Genomic DNA, 26,620 nt, shown 5'->3' with positions numbered 1-26,620 from the left:
GATTATTGGGAGATGTGTAATAAACTACATACTTCATTACGCAATGTAGTGTTCTAAAGAACATTCCATTGCAGTGTTCTTTCTAGTACAGGAACCTACTCATACAGAAATGTAGGTATTGGCTGCAGCATACACCATAGAGGTGCAATATTTGTAATTTTCCAAAGCTTTATAATAAAACGATGAATGTTTCTGTATCAGACTTTTCCGTACTGTGGAACATGTACTAAGTAGCTAATAATACATCACTTACTACATATTTCTACTAATACACACAAAACATAAATAGACTGCAATGCATACAAATATGGGGTTTATATATGGAGAGTAAAGTAAAAAACAAGAAGCAGTATCATTAGCAACTGTGTATAATCTACATGATTATATACACGCACAAAAATGATTGCTGTGTTTCAGGCCCCTATTTATGTACATCATAAGATGCGATTAAATTCTAAGGAAAGTAGTGTAAGAACATGTGAGAATAGCAACATCTATAAATGTAATACCTTTTGAATGTTAAGTTTCTGACTGTCAGAAATAAAACCACCTGGCCTAGATATGGCAGTGAACAAAAAAGAAGAGGCTAGACATGTGATGTCATCAGTGATGTCATCAATGATATTTGTGATGTCATCTTTGATGTCCTGGGTGTTAGTCTTAGTAGTGCACGGTGGTGATGTGAGTTATGGTTGCTTAGCTTACCATAACTGGTGAATTTCAGGGTTTTTTCGATTTTACTTGTACCCATAACATCCTTTTAACAAAGTTTTTTTACTGAATTTCATAGGTTTTTAGTAGCGCAACTTAACCATAACGTCCCTTTAACGAAGTTTTTTCATTATATATATATATTCTACACTGACAGTGGCATGCATATGCATCTGTGCACCATAATCTGGACATGTAAGTGCCATGTCCCATACAAGTAGACACCATCAGCCTGCCATTGAATAGGTAGAAGGCATGACCTTGCCATCAGTATTGGATGCACATCTAAAAATGTGCATGTATGTGTCTGCTACAGTATTTAAACATGTAGCCATCATCATATAGCCACACTGACAGGGCAAGCAGGAGATAGATGTTGCGGCAGTACAGGCAAAAGGCATGACAACATATAGCTGGGCTTGAATGCGTAGTCAATGCACACTTTGATGATCACACGGACGAGCAAGTAGGTGAATGTCAACGGTGGGAGTATGAAATGGCGACACAGTGGCATAGGTGCAAATGTAAGGCCGGTGTGCCAAGGTGGCAGGAGACTGGGCAACTTCGATGCAAAGCCTGCAACCCATCAAACAGAGAACAAGTCCACATGTGTGGATGTGGCCATGTACAGTCAGTGGCCAGCGTAATCACAATCCTATCCCTGTGTGGACAGGCAATGCCAAGGTGACAGTCATTCTCCCTGCAAAGGTTACAGTCAAGGTTGCGTCAAGGTACCAATGCACACAGGCAGCCAGAGGCATGTCATGCCAATGAGTGACATGGATGTCACTGGTGTGCACTTCCATGTCCAACAGAGCATGGACTCCCCGAATGCACATGCATCCTGGTTAAACATGGCTAGGCTGTCTGCTACCAGCATAAGGACTGCAGGTGATGCCCCCCTTCAGTACACTGGCATTGCACACATCCCTGCGTCACTGCTTGACCTGACAATTGAATGACACACATATACATGAGCCATTGGCAGTGGAGGAGCCATGTGAGTGCATGCAATATTGACAGTACACACCACACAGACATGGCACAGATGCCGTGCATGCTGTAATGCAGCACCTGGACGCAATGCCAGGGGGACAATGCCATTCACATCTACACGGGCAAGGTGCAGTGTGGTCTACCCTATGCAGCCAACAGCCACAATGCATCCTGTGGCAATTGGCCCCCCATGCATGTGCAGCTTGGATGTCAATCCCATGAAGTGAATGCCACTCTGCAACACCAATCCACACCGCCTTCGCCAAGCACAGTGCCATCACGACCACATTCATCATTCACATATATCACTCACCTGTAGCATGTCCAAATGTGTTGATGCCTCCGATGCCAACAATCTGCTCACTTGAGATGAGGCCAGAGGCGACCTCCTCAAAAGGTGTGAGTTCCTCAATATATGGCGAACCACCACCAGTCGCCTGTGAAGAAAGCACACTTGCTCCCAGCTTCTCCTTTGTACGCCTGGTCAGATCATCCATGCGATTATACACCAGTTTCGCAGTGTACCTCTCCACCCCAGAGGCATTCACAAGGTCAGTCGCCTCCAGCCACTTCTGTTTACATTGGCCTGTGTCACGGTGCTTCCAGCCCAGGGGTACATCTTGGACTTGTTTTCCTCAACAAAGTCTGTGAGGATTTGCAATTCATCATCCGTAAATTTCCTCTTCTGGCTCACCCCCTCCTCAGTCAGTGGTGATGGTCCCTGGCTTGTAGGGGTACCAGTGGCACATTCAGTGGCTTTGCTGGTGCATGTCTGTGGCAGTGCTGCCTCCCCAGCACGTGGTCATTGTGCCCTTCCCCTGGCATGTTGTGGCATTGGTCCCCTCCTCTTCACTTGTCTCCCAGCTTTGCCAGTCCCCCTTCTGTCAATGTCTAGATTCCACAGGATGTATTCTTGCAATTCCTGCTGTTCTGCACTTGCACAGTGTAATCTCTGCCTACGCCCGTAAAACTGATCAAGGAAGTGCTCTGCGTCCTGCGACCATTACGAATAAGGTGCACAGATGCATCCTGTGCATGTGCCCCATATTCGTAGTAAGCCGTGCAGGCGCAGATTGCACTGCGTGACATGCATACCTTATGTGAGACGGCCCAGCTTGTTTTGCCATCTGGATTTGCAAGGGTCCACAGTTAGCTTCCTGCCACCGGTTTGAGACACTTCTTGGCCTGCTACGAAAAAAGTGGACCAAGGCCGTTAGGCCAGCGGTGCGGGCTGCACTCCCAATAACCACAGAGTGGTATAACTGTTTTCAGTCGGTCAATCGGAGGTAATAATCATTCAAATACTCTGTTAATATTTATGAAGAAATAGAGTTTAATTTCCTTAGTGCTCTACAGTTATATATCACTGTTTTAGCAGATGCGTCACATGAGCCCAAATTGGCCTATGCATTTCTTGGCCTGCTATCACACTGCTGCAACCCATCTGTTGTGGACTCCTTGGCCAGTTTGCAGTTCATTGCCAGTGTGCCATATGTTCATCTATGCTACTTTGCTGCCTGTTGATACTCAGGACAGGTGAGTGTGGAATAGGGGCAAGGGGTGGCTCTGTGGATGCATGCTTGCTGGTGGTGGCCAGATGTTGGCACTCATGGGGAGGGTGTACTGTTGTGGGGGGCACTGTGTTTTGTATGTGGGAGCTCACCCACGCAATGATATGCACATATTGCATGGTAACTTTCGCAATTTGTGGAAGTTAGGTCGTAATTGTACCCTCATGCATATGTAATCTGCTTCAGAAGATGCATCAGCAGTGTTGGGATGGGGCTTGACTTGGGTGGGCTGCACGTCGATGAACAGCTCGTCAATGTTGAGGGTGTGGCCTTGCGAACACCGGAAAACATTAAAAAGAGATCCGGCACCAAAAAAGGCCACAGCGTCCATCGAGGCGGGACCCACTGCAGAGGTGCACCTGTGTGGACGCCATAGGATTTTGCCTCTCCCTCTGAGGATCTTGCAGAGAATGAGCCCAGATCTTCATGCCCAGGTCCTCGAACTGCATGACCAGATCCAGGAATCAGGTGGGTTCACACTCTGAGTCCAATGTGGCCGAATGTGTATGCCATTTGATGGGTATGTATTTTGGGAGGACGCATTTCGATGGACACTACAATGTTGTGTGACATTATAATGCATGCATGGTTGCACTCTGTGTGTGTCCTATGGGTGTGAGGACATTGGATGTGCCATGGTGGTCCTTGTATTTCACTGTGGCCATGTGCAGTTGTATGTTGACGGCAAGGGTGCTGGGCCTTGGATGGCCATTCATTGGCATGGGTGATGGATTGTTAACTTGCCATGAGGCGGTGGTAGTCTATAGTGGGAAGCATGGGCTCTGCTGTGTCCACTTTACCCATGACCATTTATCATCTTCATATGTGGTGCGAGGGTCCTGGGTCAGTGTAGAGTGAGGATGTTTGCGTCAATGGTGCAATGATGTTGGCTGTGTGTCTTGGTAATATGCTCAAGTCCTCAAGTATGCCCTGTGAGAAACCAAAGGGCGTCTCACTTGCTGGTCCCCAGGGATCTCTCTTTCAGGTGGCCAGGACACAGCCATCTCCTTTGGATACAGACCCTGGGGGTAGACCAGTGCGGGAGGATCACCTGGGTCAGGGATCTCAGGGGAGTGAAGGTAAGGCAACCGATGATGAGATGCTGTGTGTGCCCCGTTCCCATGCCCATACCCCATCCTATTTAATAGGATTCTCCAACATCCTCCCTTTCTACAAAAACACTGGGCTGAGGAATAGGGCTACTGAGAGTAAAGCAGCTAACACTTGCATATCCAATTGACATATCCCATTAATAAGGTCAGGAACATCAGGCACTTGACCTTAATCACATACATCTGATACTCATTAGCTCCCCCGCACAGATAAAAGGTGGAACATGAAGACACACTCTGACACGAGAAGGAGCAGATCTTCTGGGGTGAAGGCAAACCCACTGGGGCAGAACGACCAATTGAGGAACCAGAGTGAAGGGTAGGGAAACTCTGAAAGTCCCTGCAGGAGGTTGTTGCCTCCGGGAAACCGTGAAGGATACACATAGAAAGCTAACTCCCAGACCAGAAGAAGCCTGCATTGTGGGTCAAGGATGCCAGCGACCCTCCCGGGTGAACGATAGAGTTGGGGAGGCGAGTCCAAGCCTGTGGTATCAACCTTGACTTGTGAATCAAAGCCACATAGACAAGAAAGGAATGCATGCACCGGGTGAATTAGCGAAAGACTTGAAAGGCCAGTTCATGTCAAGGAAAGATTGAAGTCACAACAGTGTATCTCACACTTGAATGTTGCGTGCATTCTTAAGAGATGCAAAAAAAAGCAAACCAGTAGTAAACTCTAAAGTTGCTGATAACTGTGAAGCCAGTGATAAAGAGTAGCGGAGCGGTCCGGCGAAAGGAAGTAGCTCATTCGAAAGTCTCAGCAAAATGTTTGATGTCTTGTTATAAAGCGGCATGTTAACAAACTCTGAAATGCGCACGGTCAAGATTAATTCTGTCGAAAGGGGAAGTTAAAAGGTGATTGCCTTAAGAGAAAGATCTCTTTGAACTTTGCGGATCGCGTTATGGAACTACCACGACCAAGAGACACTGGGAAAAATACCATAAGGGAGAGATAAAGTGAAAGTTGAAGTGGTCCTACGCAGGTCTATGGAAAAAGCCTTGCACATTCGAAAGCCTTTGACATTAGTGAAAGTTCCCAGCCTGACCATGGGAGACCTAGAATATCAAATAAGATAGTGGACGGGAACCCCTAATGAATGTGAATAAAGCTTGGGGAAGGGAACTCCTGCAAGTGCTGTGATTGTGAGGTCTGAGCCCGACAGAGGGAGACCTACGTGAACTTTTGTTGAACTGTTGAACTGTTTTGTTGAAATTACTTTTGGAAAACTGGAATGAGTGACTTAAACGTGGAAGGCCTTTTATTGATTACCTGAGCCAGAGTGTGTCATCCTGTTTACGGGTGCCGCCTTACTCCATGCTGTCCAACTTGAGGAGGAGAGCTGACTCAGCCACCTTGATCCTTTAGGTTATAACACTGACTTTCCTTTGCATATATATTACCCGTTACACACTTTTTGTAAAGAAGATAGAGCAGGCATTAGGTTTTGTTAGTATAGGCCATTTTGATTTGACATAGACTGACTGGGACTGTGTTTTCTTTATTATTTGGTGCTAGAAACTACACCCATCAAAGCTATAGAGCAAAGTATGGGCCTCATTCCGAGTAGGGCAGTAAGGGTTAACGGTCACCGGTAATGAGACCGTTGCCGTTAAACCCTTACAGCCCTACTACGAGTTCCCTTTGCGGGTCCTTCCTTAACGCCTGCTAAAAGCAGGCGTTAAGGACGGGACTCGCAAAGGGACTCGGGGTCAATAACGGTACCGTAATTTACGGTACCATTATTGCCGCCTTCCCTCTTCCCATTGTGCCCTATAGGGGCTCAAATGGGAATGGGAAATGGCCCTGGTGAATGGGGAATTACTGGTCCCTCCGACCTCGGAAAGGACCGGTAATTACTCCATTAACCAGGCCAGAGTTTGGACGAGTTCGGAGGCAGCCATGCCGCAAATAGCGGCGTGGTTACCTCCGAACTCGGAATGAGGCCCATGAGTTTATCCCAACCCCATGAATTGAATAAAGGTTTTGAAACTTGTAACTCTTGTGTCAGTGTCATACATGTGATACCATGTCTCCCTTACAGGGTGATCAGTTGCAGTCGTGTTGAGATTGGTCCGTGCCACCGGTATGTAAGATGGTGGCATGGTACCATGCCGTCCTTTGGACATGCACATGTTTACACACATGCTGACCTGCCTCTCCACTTTCACTTACCATCCAGTGTCCCATGCAGATGAGGAAAGCAGCATTGAGGAAGAGACAGTTGCAAGGTCAAGGCATTCGCAGAGGCTGCGTAGAGCACAGCAACAGTTCCTATCATTCACCCGTGATCTGAGGGACAGGTAGCTTTTGATGGTACATCCTCTGATGGCTCTGGGGAATGACATGAGGGGCGTTGCCATGGACCTGGAGGGTGATTCCTCAGGGACTGAGGTGAATGGAGATTCTGCCATGCCACAGAGTTGCCATTTGTGATGCTAGGTTCAGGTGTGGTGGAGGGCATGGTTGAGGACCTGGCCATGGTGTCTGGTGGGGGTGCAACATTCAATGTGCAGCCTGGGGACATTTACCTGGAACAGGATGTTGTGCAGGACACATCGATTGGATCACCTACTCACAGTGTCCCCGGGCCATTGTCTACAGGGCTGCTCACATGTGTTGATGCAACCACATAAACTATTCTGGCAATGAGTGCTAGTAATCATTTTGAGACGTGGACGGCAGGTGGCTGCACTGGAGTCCCTGGATGTGGTCCATGGCCAAATTGTCAGCCATCACGGGCAGGTGTGCCACATCCTGTTGCAGATGGCTGATGCACTGCTGGCTGTGGTAAACATGGTCCAGGCATCACAGGTGACACCCGCCTTCTCTGCAACTGTGTCTCAGGCACCCACACGTGTGCCCTCCATGCTGCCACCACCACCAGCTCTTCTGCCCACTTACACCCATTTGCTGGTCTTGTGCCTGCCTCACGGTCAGTGGGGCTACAAGTGGATATGTAGGCCGTTCCTGTGGAACCACGCTCTGGTATGTCTGTCAGCCAAGATCAGGGGTGCAAGTGGACATGGCACTTGACAAAAGTGGTGGCCAAGTACTCCCCTCCAGGAGTCGGTTGTCTCTCGAGAGGTAGGCCCAGCGCCAGAGGCAGGCTGCCAGGCCGCAGGAACAGTTGCGGGAGCAGAGGCAGGCACTCTGATGGCTTCCTGCATGGAGGGCATGGCTGTCATTCTTGGTCTGGCAGGGGAGGCAGGTTGCAAGTCAATGTATTCATGTGGCCATGACATTCCAACTGCAACGCATGCAGCAGCAGGAGGAAGTGAGGCTGCATGCTATGGAGGAGGCAGCTGCCAGGGACAGGGCTGCGGCACGTGCAAGGTTGGAGGGATTAAGTGCTGACATTCTGGGGGAGGGCATGAGGGCTGCCCAGGCAATTGAGTAAGCTACTCGTGAGACCCCGCAGGCCTTCACAGTCTGCACAGAGGCACACATAAAGCAGGCGGAGACAGACACCAATGCAGCATTGGAGCTTGAGTTGTCAGGGTTTGGACTGCAGCAGAGACCGTTTTTTGTTTGTTTTGGGGGCGGGGGGTTGGGCATCATTATTGTTGTTTCCTGTAGGAGGATTCCTGTGGTTTAAGTTTGGACTATTTGCCCCATGCATTTAATTGGATTTACAATACAATACAGTTGGGTTTGTTGTTCTATCAGATTAATGTGGTTATTATGTTGTTATTTTTTTGGATATTCACTTCCTATGACTCTTATGTGTGTGTGTGTGTGTGTGCAGTCATCTTTTGTATTGAATGTCACACTTGTCTGTTTTTGAGGGTGCATGCAACATCATCATCTGGCATGTATGATAATGGTTTGCAATGTTTATCAATGGTTTGATAATGTGCTGCCGTATTTGTACTTTTTGGCAATGTTGGATTTTTTACACAAACCGTGGCTGCTAATGCATGTGCTACTCACCAGACGGCAGTCCCACATCTGTAGGTCTGATGGGTGTGTGCGTAAGGGTGTTCGTGGCTGTACATGTGCTTCACGTGTATGCGTGTCAACAGTACCACGTGTGCCTCTGATGTATGTGGCCATTGATTTCTTGTGAGATGCATCTGTGTAGTATTTGTATCTGGCCAACCAGTGTACTAGGGTGGGTGGGGATGTGATGTACCAACAAACACTCACACTTCTGGAGATGGTGTGGCAACACATTCAGGTGGATGTGCACATGAACTTAGGTGGTGGACCGCACCCATATTTGTTCATGCAGGACATGTGGAGTCAATTTGCTCAGGGGGGGTGTTATGGTGGACCAGTACATACAATGTGAACGTTAGTAATTGGGGCGGTGGGTATTACAAGTTGAATCAGTGATTTTGGTAACTTATTTGTAGAGGGGCACACACAGATTGTAGTTTAGATGATGCTTGCTCAATGTCCATGAACAGGTTACAGTTGGGTGTTGCACACTGGAGGTGGTCAGTATGCCTCTGGTGCATAGAGTGTCTAGTTTTCTGGTCAGGTTTGGTGGGGTTCCAAGATAGACAGTCTTGTCACTTGTGGCCATGCATCTGAAAGGGACATGTGATCCTATTGGGAGCCAGAGGAGGATGGGGTGACTTGGATACTGTGACTACTCTTGAAAGCACTGGGGATCAGACTGGCTGCTGCATGTTGATCCCCAGAAGAGGGACATGAGCTTTTATTGGGGGAGGGGCGTGTCATAAGGCGTTGTATTGTTTGATCAATTGATTTTGGGCTTATTTAATCGATGTCTATGTATGATATATATTGTATTATTTAATGCCTACTGTTGGGTACAATCTGTTTCTCTGCACAACAACTGCATGTCATATAAGAGAACAGAGGCACATTGATACAAAAATAATTGTCCATAAATTGGCCAATTGAGGAGGTAAGAATTAGAATTCAGGTCTCAAGATTCCACAGTCAATAGGTTGACCAATAAAGTGCACAGCCACCTTGTTTCTAACATAAAATGGCTCCTCCTTTCATCCTTCCAATGTGACAAGGCCTCACTGCTCACCGTTCTGTAGCACCATTGATTTCAACCATCTTGATTGTAAAAAATAAATGTTAACTGAAATTGAAATGTCTGTATTTTGGTAACTATTTCCTGCCTCTTTAACGCAATCTCTTTTCAGAAACCTACTGTACCTGCCTGCAAGAAAACAAAGCAAGAGGAAGACACACTCCAATTTCCCTCAGAACAGAGGCACAATGTGCTTCTGTTCAACCCGTGTTTGGAAAACATGCAACATGCTTCAATGCAGAAGACATCTTTGTGCCATCACAAGAACCAGCAGGATGCCCAAGTCTCTGCTGCACATCTGTCTAATGGTGCTTGTATTTGTCATGTTTTTTCTTACCAAGATTTTCTTTTTTAACCATTATAAATTGCTTCCAAGAAGAGCCTTCCTGGCAGAAAACAAAATGGCTTCCTTAGTTGTAGCATTTTGGCAAGAGAAAATCAAGAACAGCGCTCTAAGCAATTTATCATTGAACTCTGTGGCTACTCAAACAAAACTGCCACCTACACAGTCCACTAGATTGCGGAACACAGTGGGGGCTGACCCATATAATAGCACTAGGCACCACAGGGGAATCCAGTTCAGGTATATCATAAACGAAGCTGACAAATGTCGAGATGGCCATCCTTTTTTGATATTGCTTGTTCCCACTGAACCCGGTCTTGGACAAGCCAGGCAGGTCATTCGGCAAACGTGGGGAAATGAGAGGTTGGTGCCCGGCATCCGAATAGTCAGAATCTTTTTGCTGGGCATCACAACTCAACCAGAAAGCAAACTTCAGCAAGATATCTTGAAGGAGAGCAGACAGTATCATGATATTGTGCAACACGAATATTTAGACACTTACAAAAACTTGACCATTAAGACCCTGATGGGCGTGAATTGGGTAGCAACATTCTGTCCAAACACCCCCTATGTCATGAAAGCAGACTGAGATACGTTTGTCAACACCGAATATTTAATCCATCACCTTTTGCAACCCAAACTGCCTCACAGGGAAGAATTCTTCACTGGTTATTTGTTGAAAGGTTATTCTCCAAATCGTGATCCAGGAAGTAAATGGTACATGCCGCAGGAGCTGTACCCCGACCAACACTACCCCGTCTTCTGTTCTGGAACTGGCTATGTTTTCTCTGGGGACCTGGCAGCGAAGATCTTTGATGTCTCTTTCATTGTTAAACATTTGCCCCTTGAGGATGTGTATGTGGGCCTCTGTCTAAAGGCATTAAATGTAACCCCTGTGGCCCCACCCAAGGAATCAGACTTCAATCACTGGCATGTTTCTTTCTCCATCTGTAATTATAGCCGCCTCATCACCTCGCATGGCTTCCAGCCTGATCAGCTCCTTAAACATTGGACTAGGCTTCAACAGGGCAAAGGCAATGCCTGTTGATCAAGGGGAAAAGATGCAGACCCTGATCAAAGCAACATGCACAAAAAAGCACCTTCAAAATCCTACGATGGGGCTCTTGAGTAGAACCTAATCTCTTATTGAAATGAAGGGTAAGGAGGTCATCCATTAAATGGTGAAAACGCTTTATCTAGACTTCATGGGCCAGATTGCCCTACATTTGCACTACTGGAAATGCATTGTACACATAAGGAAATGCTGTTTCCACATGCACTGCTTCATGCACGCCAGTGAACATTAATTTGCACTGCATGTGCACTAGCGCTAATGCAATCGTCCATGCTCAATTTGCAGTTGCGCAAATGTTCCGTTTTCTTACTCCTGGGGCAGAACTAGAGTATGTCTGCTGATGCCCAAACCCTGTTTGTGCATGTGCATCAAAATTAGCAGGAGTGCAAATTCACTGCAAATGTACAGTATTTGCACAGGCACTGATTCAATTGTGAATGCGCAAACATACCATAATCCCACCCAAGGAACCCGTACCACCATAGCTAAGGCTCCTCCTTCGTGGAACTGTAAAGACATGCATACCTTCTGGTCTAACTTCCAGTGTTATGCGGGTGACACTCAGCTCTCTTTCAGGCTCCCCTCAGCCTCTTTAGCTCCTTCTCTCATACCTGACTGTCTGTCTGCAATTCTGGAATGGTGTGCCTCCAACTATCTCTGCCTTAATGCCAGTAAGACTGAGATCTCCTCATTGGGACACCTGCTCCCACCTTCCCTCTCTCACTCTGGCGGCCCACCATGGGCCCTCTACCTGCACATTCCTTTGAGGCTAAGAACCTTGGTGTCATCTTTGACTCTACTTTCTCCTTCTCTCCTCACATTTCTGACTTCTCTAAGAAGTCACACTATCAGCTGCAGCTCCTCAGAGGTATTCTTCCTTCCCCCAGAAGCTCACTGTCTCTAGCGCTCTGGTTCTCTCTAGGCTGGACTACTGCAACAGCCTCTTTCTAAATCTGCCTGCCTCTACTCTTCGCCCCTTTAAAACTAATCCAAAACAGGGATGCAAGGCTTATCCTTGGCTTCAAGCCCAGGGATCGTATTTCTCCAGCGCTTAAATCTTTACGCTGGCTCCCTGTTGCTGCAAGGATCAAGTTCAAGACCCTCTGCATCGTCCACAAGGCTTTCTGGGGACAGGGACCATACTAGTGGAATCAGAGTTCCTTCGGAACAACTTGGACCCTGTCCTGGACAGGCTCAAGGGTGACGCCAAGTACTAGGCGACTCTCCCGATATCAATGGTGGGCAGAGAAAACCTATTTAAGATGATGGTCTTACCGCGACTCCTCTGTGTATTTCAGGACACGCCCGTGAAGGTGCCAGTAGGGACATTCTGTGCTATAGAGAAGCTGCAGCGGGAAATTATATCGGGGAACATAATCCCGAGAATAGCGCTAAGGACGCTGACTTGATCTGTTTGGAATGGAGGACCAGGGATCCCAAATGGGCAGCATTACTATAAGGCATCCCAGCTAATGGTAGTGAGCGGGTGTCTGTTTAGAGGGAGGGAACTGACTCATATTGCGTTGGTGTTGACGAGGATGGGATCACTGCAGCCCTGGCAGAGACTACATGGACGAAAGCCACCCCAGGGGATGACACAGCTGGGGCTTTGTACACTCAAATCTTGCAGGGCAGCTGTTAGAGAAATGGGCTGGGGGAAGTGGTACCAGGGAAGCACCCATTTGGGAGAAAGCAGATTTGCCAGAGATATATAAATTGGGTAAACAGAAAAGGTGGCAGGACAAAGGGGTTAATCCTGGTGCAGAACCGACTCGCCCCATTCCTAAACTTGCAAGAGGAATTTAGCCTACAGGCTAGGGATGGCTACAGCTACACTAGGTTGCAACATGCAATGGCCTTAGAGCAACAGGACACATGAGACATTCTCGAGAGATCACTGACTGAGAACAATCTTATGGAGGGAGAAATCCAAGGGAAGGCAATAATGCAATGATATCAGATGCTCAACGGGTTCACATCCAAGCCCCTGCAGAAACTTAGAGAGAAATGGGAGGGGAATACAGGGGCACTGGAGGAGGAGGACTGGGTAGAAGCGCTGTGCTCACCAAGAGAGGCCAACTTAAGTATGAGATTGTAATTTGATACAGTACAAGATCCTTCATAGGTCATATTACATTTGGGACCACCTCCACCAGATGGGCAGGGCGCGGATCCCCAGCACCTGAAATGTGGGATGGGAGTGGGCTTGTTCTTCCACATGATGTGGGAGTGTACCAAAGGGCAAGCTTTCTGGGGCCGGGTCCGAGACAAGACATCCAGGGCAACTAGCACACCAATTCCGGCCTGCCCCAAGGTGACAATCCTGCATGTCTGGGGGGATTCAGGGTTTACTAATAGAGAAAAAGACCTCATCATGACTTCCATGATGATGGGCAAAAAGGTCTTGGCAATGGACTGGGGCAACTTGACAACACCAAATATACATACATGGGTGGAGGGGATGGACTATTATGCAGAGCTGGAAAGAAGGGTGTACAGGGAGAGGGGATGTCCCGAAATGTTTTAAAATATATGGGCCAGATGGGTGGAATTGGGATGAGATGGGGCTATGGAGGAATCAAAGGGGAAGCGTGGGGGGACCATGACTTTGGGGTACAGGGGCATCTGAGGTGTAAAGGAGGGTGAGGTGAGGCAAGGGACATATGGGGGGTCTATGTGGAGGGGACTCAAGATGGGGAGGAGGGATTACCGAGGGGTAGGGGAAGACTATTTGGATTTGTTGTTTGTTTTTGTGGTTTTGATGCAATTGATCAAAAATACAATAAAATACAATAAAATGGGGATATAAAAATAAAAAAGGTATGGCTCTAGGTGAGAGTACCAAGGATGCCTGTAAATTACACCAAAGCCACATGTTCTCTAATTTAAGTCACTTGTTGATAGCTCAACAGCTCGGCAGCGTCAAGCAGGCCATGATGCTTTGTGTAGGTTCAAGCTAGGGTTCGATGGCATCAAGTTGCTTGACAATACTATTTTACTAAGGGGCGCACCTTCCAAGTTGGCCTCTGGATGGGTCAAAATCACACTGAAATTGTGGCTATATCATCAAGTCACAAAATCAATGGTCTCGTCGACGGTTTCAATTGATGACTTGATGGTGAATAGATACAGGCTCTAGAGAAAGGAGCTAGCATAATGGTGATTTTCATTGTGGTGGTATGGCCAATTACTGCTTTTTTACATAAAGGAGCTCCTTGGACAGAAGTTCGACAAAGACTCAACACAGCCGGGTGTTGACTTGAAATCCTAACATTTTTTCATCCTTAGATGAGATGTCTTTTTTCACAAAGAACAGGTCTTTAAATCATGACAAAGTCCAACAGTCTATCAACCTACTGGTGCTATCCCACTCCATTTATGCATTAATCCTAGCAGGGATTGGTGGTTTCCAAGACTTTTCTAGGCTCCAAAAGGGATATCTCTCTTGTGGACTTTACTCCTCTTCTTGCAGCAATTCGCAAATTGTAGTGCTCCTGGTGGAGTTGCTAGGTATCAGGACCTAAGCATATTCGGAGTTCCAAAATTGTAGAAATCATTGATTCCCAATCTCCCCATTTTAGCCTGCCTCCAAAAGAAAAAAAAAGAGTTTATCCTATTATCTTTCCATGCCCAAATCACCTTTGGCTGAAGAGGCTCCAGGGGGCGGGGCGGACGTGGGTTCAGGCCAGCATTTGAAATTCTCCTGTGCACATGCAAAATAAGTGTGAAACAGTTCTTTGGAAGCACAGCGAGATTTCCAGGTTCAGATGAAGTCAGCTTCCATAGCTCTTGAAAGCAGGCTATTTTCCAGTAATTGGCTTGTCCATCGTCCTTTAGTGCTGAGACACAATAGACATTCATATAAAGCACAAGATACTTGAGAATGGAACGTGCACTCCTTAACTTGAGCAACCGCTTGTTGTATTGATAGTGACAGTGGAAACTACTGAGGCTTCTATCAGCAAGGCAAGGAGGATCACAGAGAAGCTACACAATTTATTGATTTATTTTATTAGGAGTGTTATACTATACAAAATGCAATTAGCAAGCTCAGAGCCCCGAAAACAGAGAAACAAGGGAGAATGAAGAGGGTCATTTAAAGGGTGATGAACCAAACCAGTAAAGGCGAGCAGGTGAGGAATACAAAAATATTGGCTTTTTCGAAGAGAGGCTGTCCTTATGGGCTGACTTTACAATGTAATTTAAAGAATTTGGGGGCTGAGAGCCATCCAATGCTGGAGAAACAGAGAGGAGACCACAACGCCTTCTGTATGAGGCGTCAGGAGGGCTAATCATTTCTTTTTTTTTCCTGATTTTTTTTTTATTGTTTTATAGATGCAATCAAAACAAAACAAGCAATCAAACAATGAAAACTAATTAATACTTAATTACTACATTTAAACACACAGGTGTACACTTCTTCCTGGCATCCGGTTCTTCTTTGCATATATTATAGAGTTATTACATCTAATCATCTTTAGGATCATTTTGATCGCTCGTGTCCGTTCTCCATACGGCATTGAGTGTCTCTATGGGTCCTCTTTGCCCACCTTCAATTGTCCTCTCATTTTTGCCATATCTTGGCTGCTTTCTCCGGGCACCCTCTTGTGGTATACACTCTCGTTTCCATTGGCACACACATATCTACGTCCGTTACCCATTTCTCGTACTTTGGCGATATAGCTAAGCCCCACAATTGGGCTATATTTCTTTTTGCAAGGCCTGTGGCTGTTGCGAACATGAGCTTTCCGTATCTTTATAGTTCTATATCTGCGTCTATTCTAGTATTAAAAGTTTGGGGTCCCTTGGTATCTCACGGCCTATCACTGTTGAAAGTCTATCACAGCATTTTTGCCAGAAGCTTTCTATCTGCGGACATTCCCATAGAATATGGAAGAAAGTTCCCCTCAGTTGATGACATCAGAGACAGTTGGGGTCCGTCGCTCTCCCCCATTGGTGCAAGGCCTCTCTGGGCTAGTAAACCCTATGTAGAATCTTTAACTGGATCAGGCTGATTCTGGCCGAAATTGCTGATTCTCGAGGGTACATGAGGGCCACAGTCCAGTCCTCCGTTGGTATTGGGCCCACGTCTCTTTGCCATTTCTCTTTGAGTTCTGTGAGCTCCTTTGTGGCAAACGAATTGATGGCATTGTACATTGTAGAGGTTGTTTTGTGTGCAATCCGCTCCATCACTATGTTCCTTTCAATCGGGGTGCACTCTGGTATATTGGGGAGGTCTATTTCGCTTGCAGTGAGCGCATGTCTTATTTGTCGATAGTGGTAGTGTTCTGTGATGGGAAGGTCGTATTCATCCCTTAGGTCTAGGAAACTCTTAATTTCTCCGTCCCTTACCATATCTTCCAATGTTAATATCCCTGCCTCTTCCCAGGCTGCCCATTTGGGGATTTCTTTAAGTTCCAGAAGATGTTTATTACACCACAGGGGTTGTTTCATTGTGGCCTTCCCCTCCCATCCCAGGTGCCTATGAGCGTCTATCCAAATCTGCATTCTCTGAGCTGCCATCGTGGGTGTGCTTCATCGCCTTTTCTTTTGATAGAGTCTCTCTATCGGGGTAATCCCGTGCTCCATCTGGGTATCTGCTCTGTTGTGTGGTAACATTGGGTCGTTATGTAGGATATCGTTGACCACTGACATTTGGGCTGCCCAGTAGTACGTTTGTAGGTGTGGAAGTCCAATTCCTCCTTCCCATATTGAGCGCTGTAGGGTTCTTAGTGCAATTCGGGGATGACCACCTCCCCATAGCAACTTCCTAAGTGTTTCATCTACTTTGCAGAATTCTATTTTAGGTATATATAGTGGTGCGTTCTGTAGGATGTATAGAAAGCGGGGAAGGGCCAGCATTTTGAACAAGGCAGCTCTCCCTAGGAGGGTGAGCGGAAGGGCCATCCAGTGCCTCACATCGTTTACAAACCTGTCTCTTACTGGGTGTAGATTCTTCTCTATATATTGGGTCAAGTCTGTCGTGATTTGTATTCCCAGGTATCGGAACTGCCCACTCTCGATTTTGAATGGGTAATTATCTAGGGTCACTGAATCAAGCCCTTTGATCGGAAACAGCAGGGATTTGTCATAGTTCACTCTTAGTCCGCTAAAATCCCCATAGGCATTTAATATGTTCACAACAATGGGGCAGGAGGTTGCTGGGTCACTTAGGTAGAGTAGAAGATCATCTGCGTATAGGGACACCTTGTCCTCCCAGTTCTGTGCCTACTGGAATCCTTTCCACTCCAAGGACTCTCTCAGCATTATCGCTAGTGGTTCAATTGCTAAAGCAAATAGCGTCGCAGAGAGGGGGCATCCCTGAGGGGTAATCATTTCTGACCCCTGAGCCCCCATTAACACAGGCCAACAAGTTAGTACATTGACTGGGTAAATGATGGAAAAGAGGGAATCCTCGTTATCTTTAGTGTCAGAAACGTTACAGCTCTCTGTGGGAACGAGGAGGAAAATGTGATCTAGGTGAGGGGCTCTGATGCTTCTAAGGAAAGAGAGGGATAGGCCATTGAGGAACTGTCTGTGCCGGGGAAGACCCCTTTGTTCCTTCTTGAAATAGAGGTTGTTTTGTTGCAGTCTTAGTGCTGGTGGTAGTTAATTCCATAACTTATGTCTGATCACTCCTAGGTTCATACCTCATTTACTATGCTGCTGGTGTCTGGGTTCCCTGAGTTTTAGGATTTGAGTGAATTTAAATGGGTGGAGTGGCTCAATTCCTTGCTGATATAGGCTGGGCCTTTGTTCCAAAATGTGTTGTGTACCACAAACAATGTTTTCAAGGTGATTCTGAACTGCATAACCCAGCCCTTTAAGATGAGTAGCAATTACCCTGGAGATGGATGGGGGTGCAGATTTTATTCATACATCAATAATCGAAACGACTCAGGTAGTTTGGCAAAAGGATAACTGTTTTAATATCAGTTATCTAAAACAGGCAGTACAGCGAACATCAACGAACTCGCTCGATCCTCTTACTCAACATATTTAATTAAAACTGAGCTTTTATACAGAAAACTCGTCATTATTGACGTTGACCTACGTAACTACCAATGTCATCCTACGTGGCAAACTATAAAACTTATGAGTATGGGTGATAGGCTTTTACTGCCCATCTAAATATAGGATCCATACTAGTTTAAAAGAGTGAGAATATGTGATTGGTTACTTAACATCAGTTGGGGCAGCTAAGCCTTTCCCTAAAAATTACCACTACGAACATCACTAAATGTATGACATCCCATTGGTTACACAAATTATAGGACCCCTAACTACGCGGTCCCCTACAATTGGTTGGCACCCTAAACTTTGTCAGTACTTTTCTACCTATGTCTAGCAGCATGCATGCTGGCCCTCCAGGTGCTGGTGTACTTGTTTTAAACATAGCTTCCCACCAATTAGCATATCTATCATCACCTCAGTGGTCTACTGTCAATTAGGCTTTGAAGCTCGGCCTTGAGACAGTTCTTAGCTCTGGGAAATTCAGGGAGTGAAGGCACGCTCTGCCCTCATGCGTAGTTGTGAGCATCTTGTTCGTGCAATTTCATCCTTCCGCGTGACTGGAGACCATGAAATCAAGCTTCTAGTGTCTTTAAAATACTATTTTTTAATAGACCTTTGACGTCTTCCTTGTTTTGTTCATGCCTTCTGAACAGGAGTTTTGTTCTTTCACACGATTTGTATCCAATGTCAGTTTGCTCCAGTCTCATAAGACCATGGCTTCTTTGGCCCGCTCGACTCTGCCTTCTAAGATTCATTTGTATTAAAAACTGCTTTTCAACGACGACACACTAGAAATGAGGCTGGTATAATAAGTAGTGGAAACATCCATCCTTTACTTGATCATATACATACATATATATTGGTGCTTGCCGCAATCTATTCATTATAATAATAATAATAATTTGGCATTTATATAGCGCTACGAACCCTCAGGTATCTGAGCGCTGCTTATTATTACCCACAGTGTGTGGTGCTCATTTATCGACCTCGGAAGGATGAGTTTGGCCCCGCCGGGATTCGAACCTGCGTTAGCAAGCTCTGCACGAATGTCAAAGCGAGCGCTCTACTCGCTCTGCCACTTGACCGGCTATTATGAAGCTAGCATCATGATTACTTAGTCTACTTGTGTTTCTTTTGCATCTGTACACTTGTAAAATGACTTGATATCTTCATCGTTTCTCTGGCATAAGCTTCTACTCCTCAAGCCCGATATGTCACTTATTCTTGGTGCTTTCTTGATGCCTTATAGAATATTTCCGTTCTCTTGTCTCTGCATCCTTTTCATGTACGTCAGTTTAGCTCTGTGTGTTGTCACCATTCATCCTTGCCATTTATTTGCTCTGTTTCCTCAGGAATCCTATTCAAATGGACATCATACTGTCTCTTCTGCAGGTACGGTTTCCTCAATGGGAATCTTGCTTCCAGGATTGGTATGCCCAATGGCACTGCACGGTTTTCACACTCTGGCTCCCAACATATAGTCAATATGGGCGAAGTAGTTGAGGTGGGGGTACTTGGCTTCTCCTCTACACTCTCCCCTCTGGGCTATTCATTGACCACTCTCTCAACATCCTTCACATCCAGGAATCCACTTCTGAAAAAGAATTTCTTCGGAATCCATATCTTTATGACTCCCTTCAGGCATCCTGCTGATTTGACATGCTCATCTTTGTTCCATGTCATGAGTCTACACTGTCCACTTGGACTACAACAGATCCATCTTCCTACATACTTCTTATGATTCTTTGGATACAGGAACTTCGTCCCCTCATGTGCATGGATACTGGTTTTTGATTTCTTGATCTGTCAGGTCTTTGGCCTTCCATCCTATTTCAACATCAATCATAATCTTCATCCCTATGGCTTTCATTGCTGTCATCTTGCATTGTGAGATTATTATCTTGATCAGACAGAATCCAAGCAAATCATTACTATCAGGGCTCCAAGGAACTTGAAAATGTCTGCCATCCATTGTGGAACCCAAGAGAAAAGGGCTCTGAACCAGCTGTCATCAGCAATGTCTTCTACTTCATCTATCATCTGGCCATGGAGTTTTGACAGCATACCTATGGCCTTCATCAAGGTTCCATTCTCATAATGATGAGAAGCTATGAAAGTGCGACATGACATACCGATTTTTGCACAAACACCTCCATCCATTGCTGTGATCATGTCCAAGACATATCTGTTCTAGAGAGTCATCAGTATTATAGCTCTCATCTCCTCTCTGATTGCATTGAATCCCTTTATGGTTGTATTAATTGTCTGTAGCAATTGTGTGTAGAAATTCCCATTTGCTCCAACCTGGGTACTTGGCATAAAGATTAAGGTGAACACTGAAGCTGTCTGGCTGAACAATCTATGCTCATATGGAAAGGCATCAAAGGCTTCTATTGACTTGGCTGAAAAGTAGTTCTCTCTCTTTACTCTTTTCATCAGCTCCACAGATCTCTTCTTCCTCAGGTGAGTATCTGCTTTTGGAAAACTGTCAAGATTCAAATCACTTTTCATCAACCAACGCTGGTACATGAACATTCACTAGTGAGCAAAGTCCTCCCAAGTTTTCTGGCAACTTTATATACGCTCTGGATTCGCAGGCCCAGTAGTGATCCATTATCACTGCTGTCTTAATATTCATCCCTTGCACATCAAAAATTCGACCACAATTCTGGTTTTCTCCCATTCCTTTGGTGCCATTATTTCTGAAGCACAATTTTGCACTTTCCAACGGAACTATCTGCAAGAGTCCTCCTACATCTTCGACCCAAGTCAGTAATTTGACAAGTCTTGGCGGCCATAATGGCTTGCATCCATACTGTACAATGCCAATAGTTGATTCAGGTCAACCAATTATCACCCAGGCTCTGCAGATAACCACTCATTCTTCCCATCCATCTGGAGAAAGCACTGATCCCCAGATCTGCATCTGTTCTCTGTTTTCCATTTTTGAATTTCGTCTGCAGATTTTCCTGCACTCTCAAGTTTTTTGTTTACTTCCCATCTGCTTCCAGCTCTTTTAACTCCAAGTTTTTCATATCTGATCACATGAATCTTGTTCTGTTCTTTGTCTCTTGTCTTGCACATAATCATCTTCATCTGGATCTGTCCATTCAGTTACCCATTTGGGACAGGCATCTCTGTCCATGAACTGGCATCTTGTACGGCAAAGTGCTACATGCGATAGACAATTTGCTGTCCAATGTGCTGTCTGGACATCAATTTCGATGGCTATGAAAATTCTGGACTTCCCCACACTGTAAGGCAGGAGTGCACACACAAAGCATCCCTCCTTTGAGGTTCTTCTTCCCCCTTCCTTCATATGTGATACCATATGTTGTTTGCCAAGTGTACTGTGCTGTCCAGATAATCATTTAGGTCATAGTCTTCTTCCCTGACATCTCTCTTGGACCTCATCCTTCTCCTGTGACCTTCTATGATTACTTCATGAAGTATGTCAACATAACTTCTTCTTTTTGGATCAATCATAGGAACACTCGTCAGGGGACTGAGTACTTTCACAAGTGTCATCTGTGTAGGAGCAAGAGCTAAAAGTTTCTTTCTATCCCGGAATTCTTGTTTGGCTTTACCGAAAGCTGGCCATATGGAATCTGCTATAATCTCTGCATGCGACTTTCCCCCAAAAGGTAACTTAGATTTGTCTAACTCAGGAGTATGAAAATTCAGGCATACTTCTGTAGTAGGTTCACTATCCAACAAACCCTTCATTTGTCTCTCCTGTAAGGTCTGTTTCTGGTGTCCAAAAACAATCTCTAGGACACTTCTGGCATGATTATGATGGTTAGTAAGATTTCCCTCAGACTCGGGCAACTTTGAAACAGGAATAACGACATACGGTCTTGGCTGCCTAGTAGTTGCCACGATTGTACCTTGCTTCTGCTCAGGAAGATCCTCAGGAGTATTAGATCTACATACATCTATGTAATACAACGTAGGCACTGTGAGTGAAAGCAGTATTATTATGAACAGAATGCAAGCATAAATAATACGGAGTTAAGAGATTTTACAGCATCGACTTTGTACACAACATGGGCGTCTCTCAGGATCCGGCATGACAATATTGCTACTAATGCTACCCATCTTTATTTACTAAGGAAGGAAAAAGTAAACTTTAATACAGCATCATCACGTACTGCTTCTGGAAGCTGCTGACTCGACTCGGCAACATGTTCTCGACCAACTGTCTGCTTACTGGATGATAAGGACAACCTCTTCTCCAGAAAGTCTCATTCAGAATGTTCTCAGTCTACTTCAGTTTGTCTAGATAAGCTCAACAACATACACCAGTTCCCAGTCGATGCCTCAAATCTGTCTTAGAGCAGATGACATGATGAATTTCTTTCAGCATGGAACAAAAGTTCTTTTTAACTAGCAACCTCTCGATCTGTCCTTCGAAGGAAGGTTTCACTCTGATCTCAGAGTTCACTCAGAGTAGGTATTCACTGTATGATGATGTCTCTTAAGATTTCATTTAATGCTGCATTGTTCTTGGTTCCCTTAGGAAGGTTCGAACATCGGTGTGTCTATTAACAAGCTGCAGGCATTCTTGAATCAGGTAATAAAATACTAGGCTGACCAGTCTGTGTGCGTTATCAGCTGATATGGGCATGTGCACTTTTCCCGCTATACTCAGGAAGCTGTTGAACTTCCTCAATGATTGCAGTGAGTATTCTTATGATCGGACCATTCTTAGGATCTTGCAAGAAAATGTGAGTGCTAGAAGTTCTCCCCACCATTGTAGGATATGTGCACAAAACGAAGAGAAGAACTTCAAATATGATCCGTGAAACATTGTCATTGGGAAACACCATGGGCAAATCCAAACAGGAACTCAATGAGAAATGAATCAGGGTACTGCACCCTCTTCGAATGATCAAATCCAAAATCAAGATCTGGCATAGTTATCTTCTTATCAAGGCTTAAACATGCCTCAGTACAAAGTCAACAAGCTCTTATGGCTTCAAAAACAAAATCTTCCTTTAACGCTCTTATAGGTGACTGAAAAGAGTGTCCACTTTGTCTTTACTTGGCAGCTTCTGCATCCTTCTTCCTCATCATAGATCTAGTCTGCACGTGCTGAGGTTCTTCCCTGATGCTTGCTTCCGATGGTTGTGGGGTAGAGGGGTTTCTCCAGCATAGATCTTCACATCACCAAGGGAAAATCAAGCACATCTACCCTGAACTTTGACTGCAGACGGCATGACGTCTTCAACGATGAAAGGGCTGTTGAAAGTATTTTCGTGCCACTTTCTTGAAAAATTGTGGATTAAGACCGAATCTCCGGGAATAATTTGGGAACACAAAGTTTTTCAATTCCACTTGTTGAAGCATCTCCTTCTGTGTTCTGTACTGCCCCTCACCCTTTTTGCTGTAACTAACCTGTAATGACAGAGATACTTGAAGTCATACAAATAAGATAGTGACGTAGCTCCATTCCTAACAGTTCTGATGTTGGCTGGGCATTACTTCTAACTCTGGATGGAGGCGCGAGTGGTGTCCTCATTCGCCTCCCTGTCACTATTTCATGGGGGGGGTGAGATGGTGGTCCAAACCTGGTTGGTTCCTCAATGCATATAATACCAGTGGTAGGCAATGCAACCACCCTTTCTTCAAAGTAAGCTTCAAATTAGCTATTTTTACTTTAAATAAGCCGCTGAGCCACTCGCATATCCCATTTCCTTGTGGATGATAAACTGAAGAAAACCTGTGCTTTATACCAAGCAACAAGCTAATCTGTTCAAAAGTCTGATTTACAAAATGAGAGCATTATCTGAGCTCAATACTTCACATATTCCCCATACAGGAAACACTTCCTGCACTAAGAGTTTTGCTGCACAGGTAGAGTCTGGGTGTGTACACGGACCAGCCTCAATCCACCGTGAAAAAGGACAAACTACTATAATCATGTACCTATATCCATTACAGATATCCATTGCAGCATATCAACATAGTCAATGTGCAAATGCTAAAAGGGGCCATTGGGTCTCGGGATAACTCCCCTGATTGTGTGCAATGTGTGCCCAACAGTACATTTTTGGCAAACAATGCAATTCACTCTATAAAATGCGACGTGTTCTGACAAATTTGGTACAAACCAGTCCTCTGTAATAGTTGCAGCGAGGTTCTCTCTAGTTGTGTGCGCAGGGTAGTGTAGTGTTCCAACTCCACCCTTAATAAGGCTACAGGCATCACGGTTTACCAATGCTGTCTTGTCACCAGAATGCTTCAGAGGGGTTTAAAGAACACCCTACTTGCATCCACAAACCCTTCTCATCTTGAGGTGCTTCCCCCTGGACCTATATTAATTGTGTCTTTGACAATTTACTATAGCATTCGGACACAACCATCATTACTGCTGTGCTTTCATTTACATCAGGCGTATCAAATGACATAACATTTTCTGAACATGCAGCTAGTTTGGCTTCATCGTCTGCTGCTTGATTTACACTTGAGATAAAGTCTGTCTTTTTAGTATGAGCTGCGCATTTAACAACTGTGACTCCTGGGATTTGTAGTGCCTTAATAAGCCTGTGCAATAAATCATCATGCTGCACTGGAGTGTCGTCTGCTCGGAGGTAGCCCTCCTTTCCTAACATGCTAACCGAGCGTTCACCGTTGACGTCACATAGGCAGAGTCGCTGTACACTGTTACTTCCTGGTCTGCATGATTCTCAAGCGAGACTATCAGCGCCACTAACTCTGCAGCCTGTGCTGAATAGTGAGACGGTAGTCGAGCACTTTCCATCTTCTGAAACTCCATATTGGCCGTGTGCTTTACCACAGCGGCACCTGTATATCTTTGTCCATCATTTTGATCAATTCTTGAAGAACCATCAATAAAAACAATTTCTCCACTTGTCAAAGCATTTTCTTTCATCCTAGGGATTTCATCATAGAACTCTTCATAGTTCGAAAAGTCATGTGCATGCTCATCCTCTGCCAGTGGTTCAGCTATAAACATGGCAGGATTCACTATTTTACATCAAACTATTTTAATCGCTGGATTCAAAATGCCCACCTCATAGGCAGAAGCCCTTTGAGAAGTCAACGTTCCTTTGGGTTTCTCCAAAATGACAAATAATGCATGCTCAACAAATAACGTTATGGAACATCCCATCACTATTCTTGCAGGCATCTTTATGACGAATATGGCATCTGCCAAAGATTATTCACACAGAAAATGACCTCTCATTACTTGTTCTACAATACCACTGTAATATGCAAGGGGCTTCTACCCCAATGTGGTTCTCTGTCTAAGGACTGCTGCAATAAAAGTACCATCCATATGCGAGAATAAAAATGATTCCTCAGCATAATTAGGAATCCCTTAAACTGGAGCTGTACAGCTCTTTCAGGAGTTACCTTCTTTCCTTCATGTGAAATCAACTGGCCTATATACAGCACTTCTTGTTGACAATACTGTAACTTCTCTTTGTCATTTTTATATCCCTTGTCAGCAAGTGTAATCATTAGCTGAACTCTTCCTCTGAAGTGCTGCAAACTAAAATGTCGTCTATGTACTGCAACACAACACTTTCTAAATCAATATCGCTTAAGTCCATCTGAAGGACTCTGTTAGAAATTGATGGAGACTCACAAACAATACCCTTGAGGTAAATGAGTGCTTTTTAACTTAGTCTGTCTGAAGGTAAATGACGTCAAATCCTGCAAGTCTTTGTGCAATGAGATTGAGAAAAATGCATTTTTCAAGTCAATCACAGTACAATATCGTGCCTCAACAGGTATGTTACATAAGATTGTAGCAGGATTAGGAACTAGAGGGAACTCGGCCTCTACAATCTGGTTAATCGGCCTCGAATCTAGAATTAGCTTCCACGACCCCCTTTTTGCCTTTGTCACAGGATAAATCGCTGTATTACAGTGTGATACTGATGTCACCAAGATGCCTTGATCCATCATGGTGGAAATTGTCATAAAAATGCCTTCCTCTGCCTATCCACTGAGGTGCTCGAGTTAAAATTGCTCCTGTTTTCAATTTAATCTTCACTTCTCCAACCCCCTTCAACAGGCCTACATCATAGGGTCATGTAGTCTATAATGAAACTTGCACTTTTGCCATATCATCAACAAAATACTCGGGACGCATTTGTGCTATCATCATTTTCTTTTGAACCTCTCGTCTAATTGCTCTTACCCAATAAGTGATACTCCTTTCGAAAACCACTTCATCATCAGATGGATGATCTCTAAACATATTCTCATCAGTGACGTCATTACTGTGCACCATTGTCTGCCCTCATCATTTCCATCAAGCAAAGCCATTTCACCTTGCAGTATGGCTGCTTGCAGTTCTAACAGAAAAACGTGTCCGTCTTCTTCATCCATAGGTATCCTTGGTCTAAATAAAAACTCATCAGGTTTTCTCATAGTTCTGCCTACTAGGCCTGGTAACCATGTCAACAGAATGCATACTCCATGATGAAAAACATCAGGTTCCATCAGGTTCCATTGGAACTGCTCGCATGGTCACTTGTCCTGCAAATGCCATAATAAATTCACTCATGTTTAAATAATGCATTCCTGGCGTTGAACACACTATGCCTTCATCAGTAAATGAAATTGTCATATTTTACTTTGTCATTAAAACTCGACCCAATATATTGACAGGTGTCTGCCTTGAATATAGCAATGGCACTGACATGTTACACTCTCCTATAGAGACTGGTAATTCTTCAGTAAAAGGAACTCTGCTTGTAGCTCCTGTGAAACCTTGAGTTTTCATGGCATTGCAAGACATTGAAAAT

The 26,620-nt window shown here is 45.0% G+C and overlaps 1 protein-coding gene and 1 pseudogene across 3 annotated transcripts in view; both read left to right on the top strand.

The window, feature by feature from the left end:
• Window positions 1-26,620, top strand: part of LOC138492082 (beta-1,3-galactosyltransferase 2-like) — a 222,967-nt gene that overhangs the window by 117,080 nt on the left and 79,267 nt on the right. The window contains exon 3 of one of the 3 annotated variants that reach the window (XM_069619042.1): window positions 9,518-9,713. The exons of the other annotated variants lie outside the window; for them this stretch is intronic. The gene's annotated coding sequence lies outside the window, so the exon portion shown is untranslated. The remainder of the gene's footprint in view (window positions 1-9,517; window positions 9,714-26,620) is intronic. 3 annotated transcript variants of the gene reach the window in all.
• LOC138492083 (beta-1,3-galactosyltransferase 2-like) lies at window positions 9,722-10,926 on the top strand (annotated as a pseudogene).

The sequence above is a fragment of the Ambystoma mexicanum genome, chromosome 10 (genome assembly GCF_040938575.1).
Source record: "Ambystoma mexicanum isolate Mex_15411 chromosome 10, UKY_AmexF1_1, whole genome shotgun sequence".
In the NCBI taxonomy this organism is placed as follows: domain Eukaryota; kingdom Metazoa; phylum Chordata; class Amphibia; order Caudata; family Ambystomatidae; genus Ambystoma; species Ambystoma mexicanum.
Note: the sequence above shows the minus strand (reverse complement) of the source record. Positions and strands in the feature narration are given on the sequence as shown.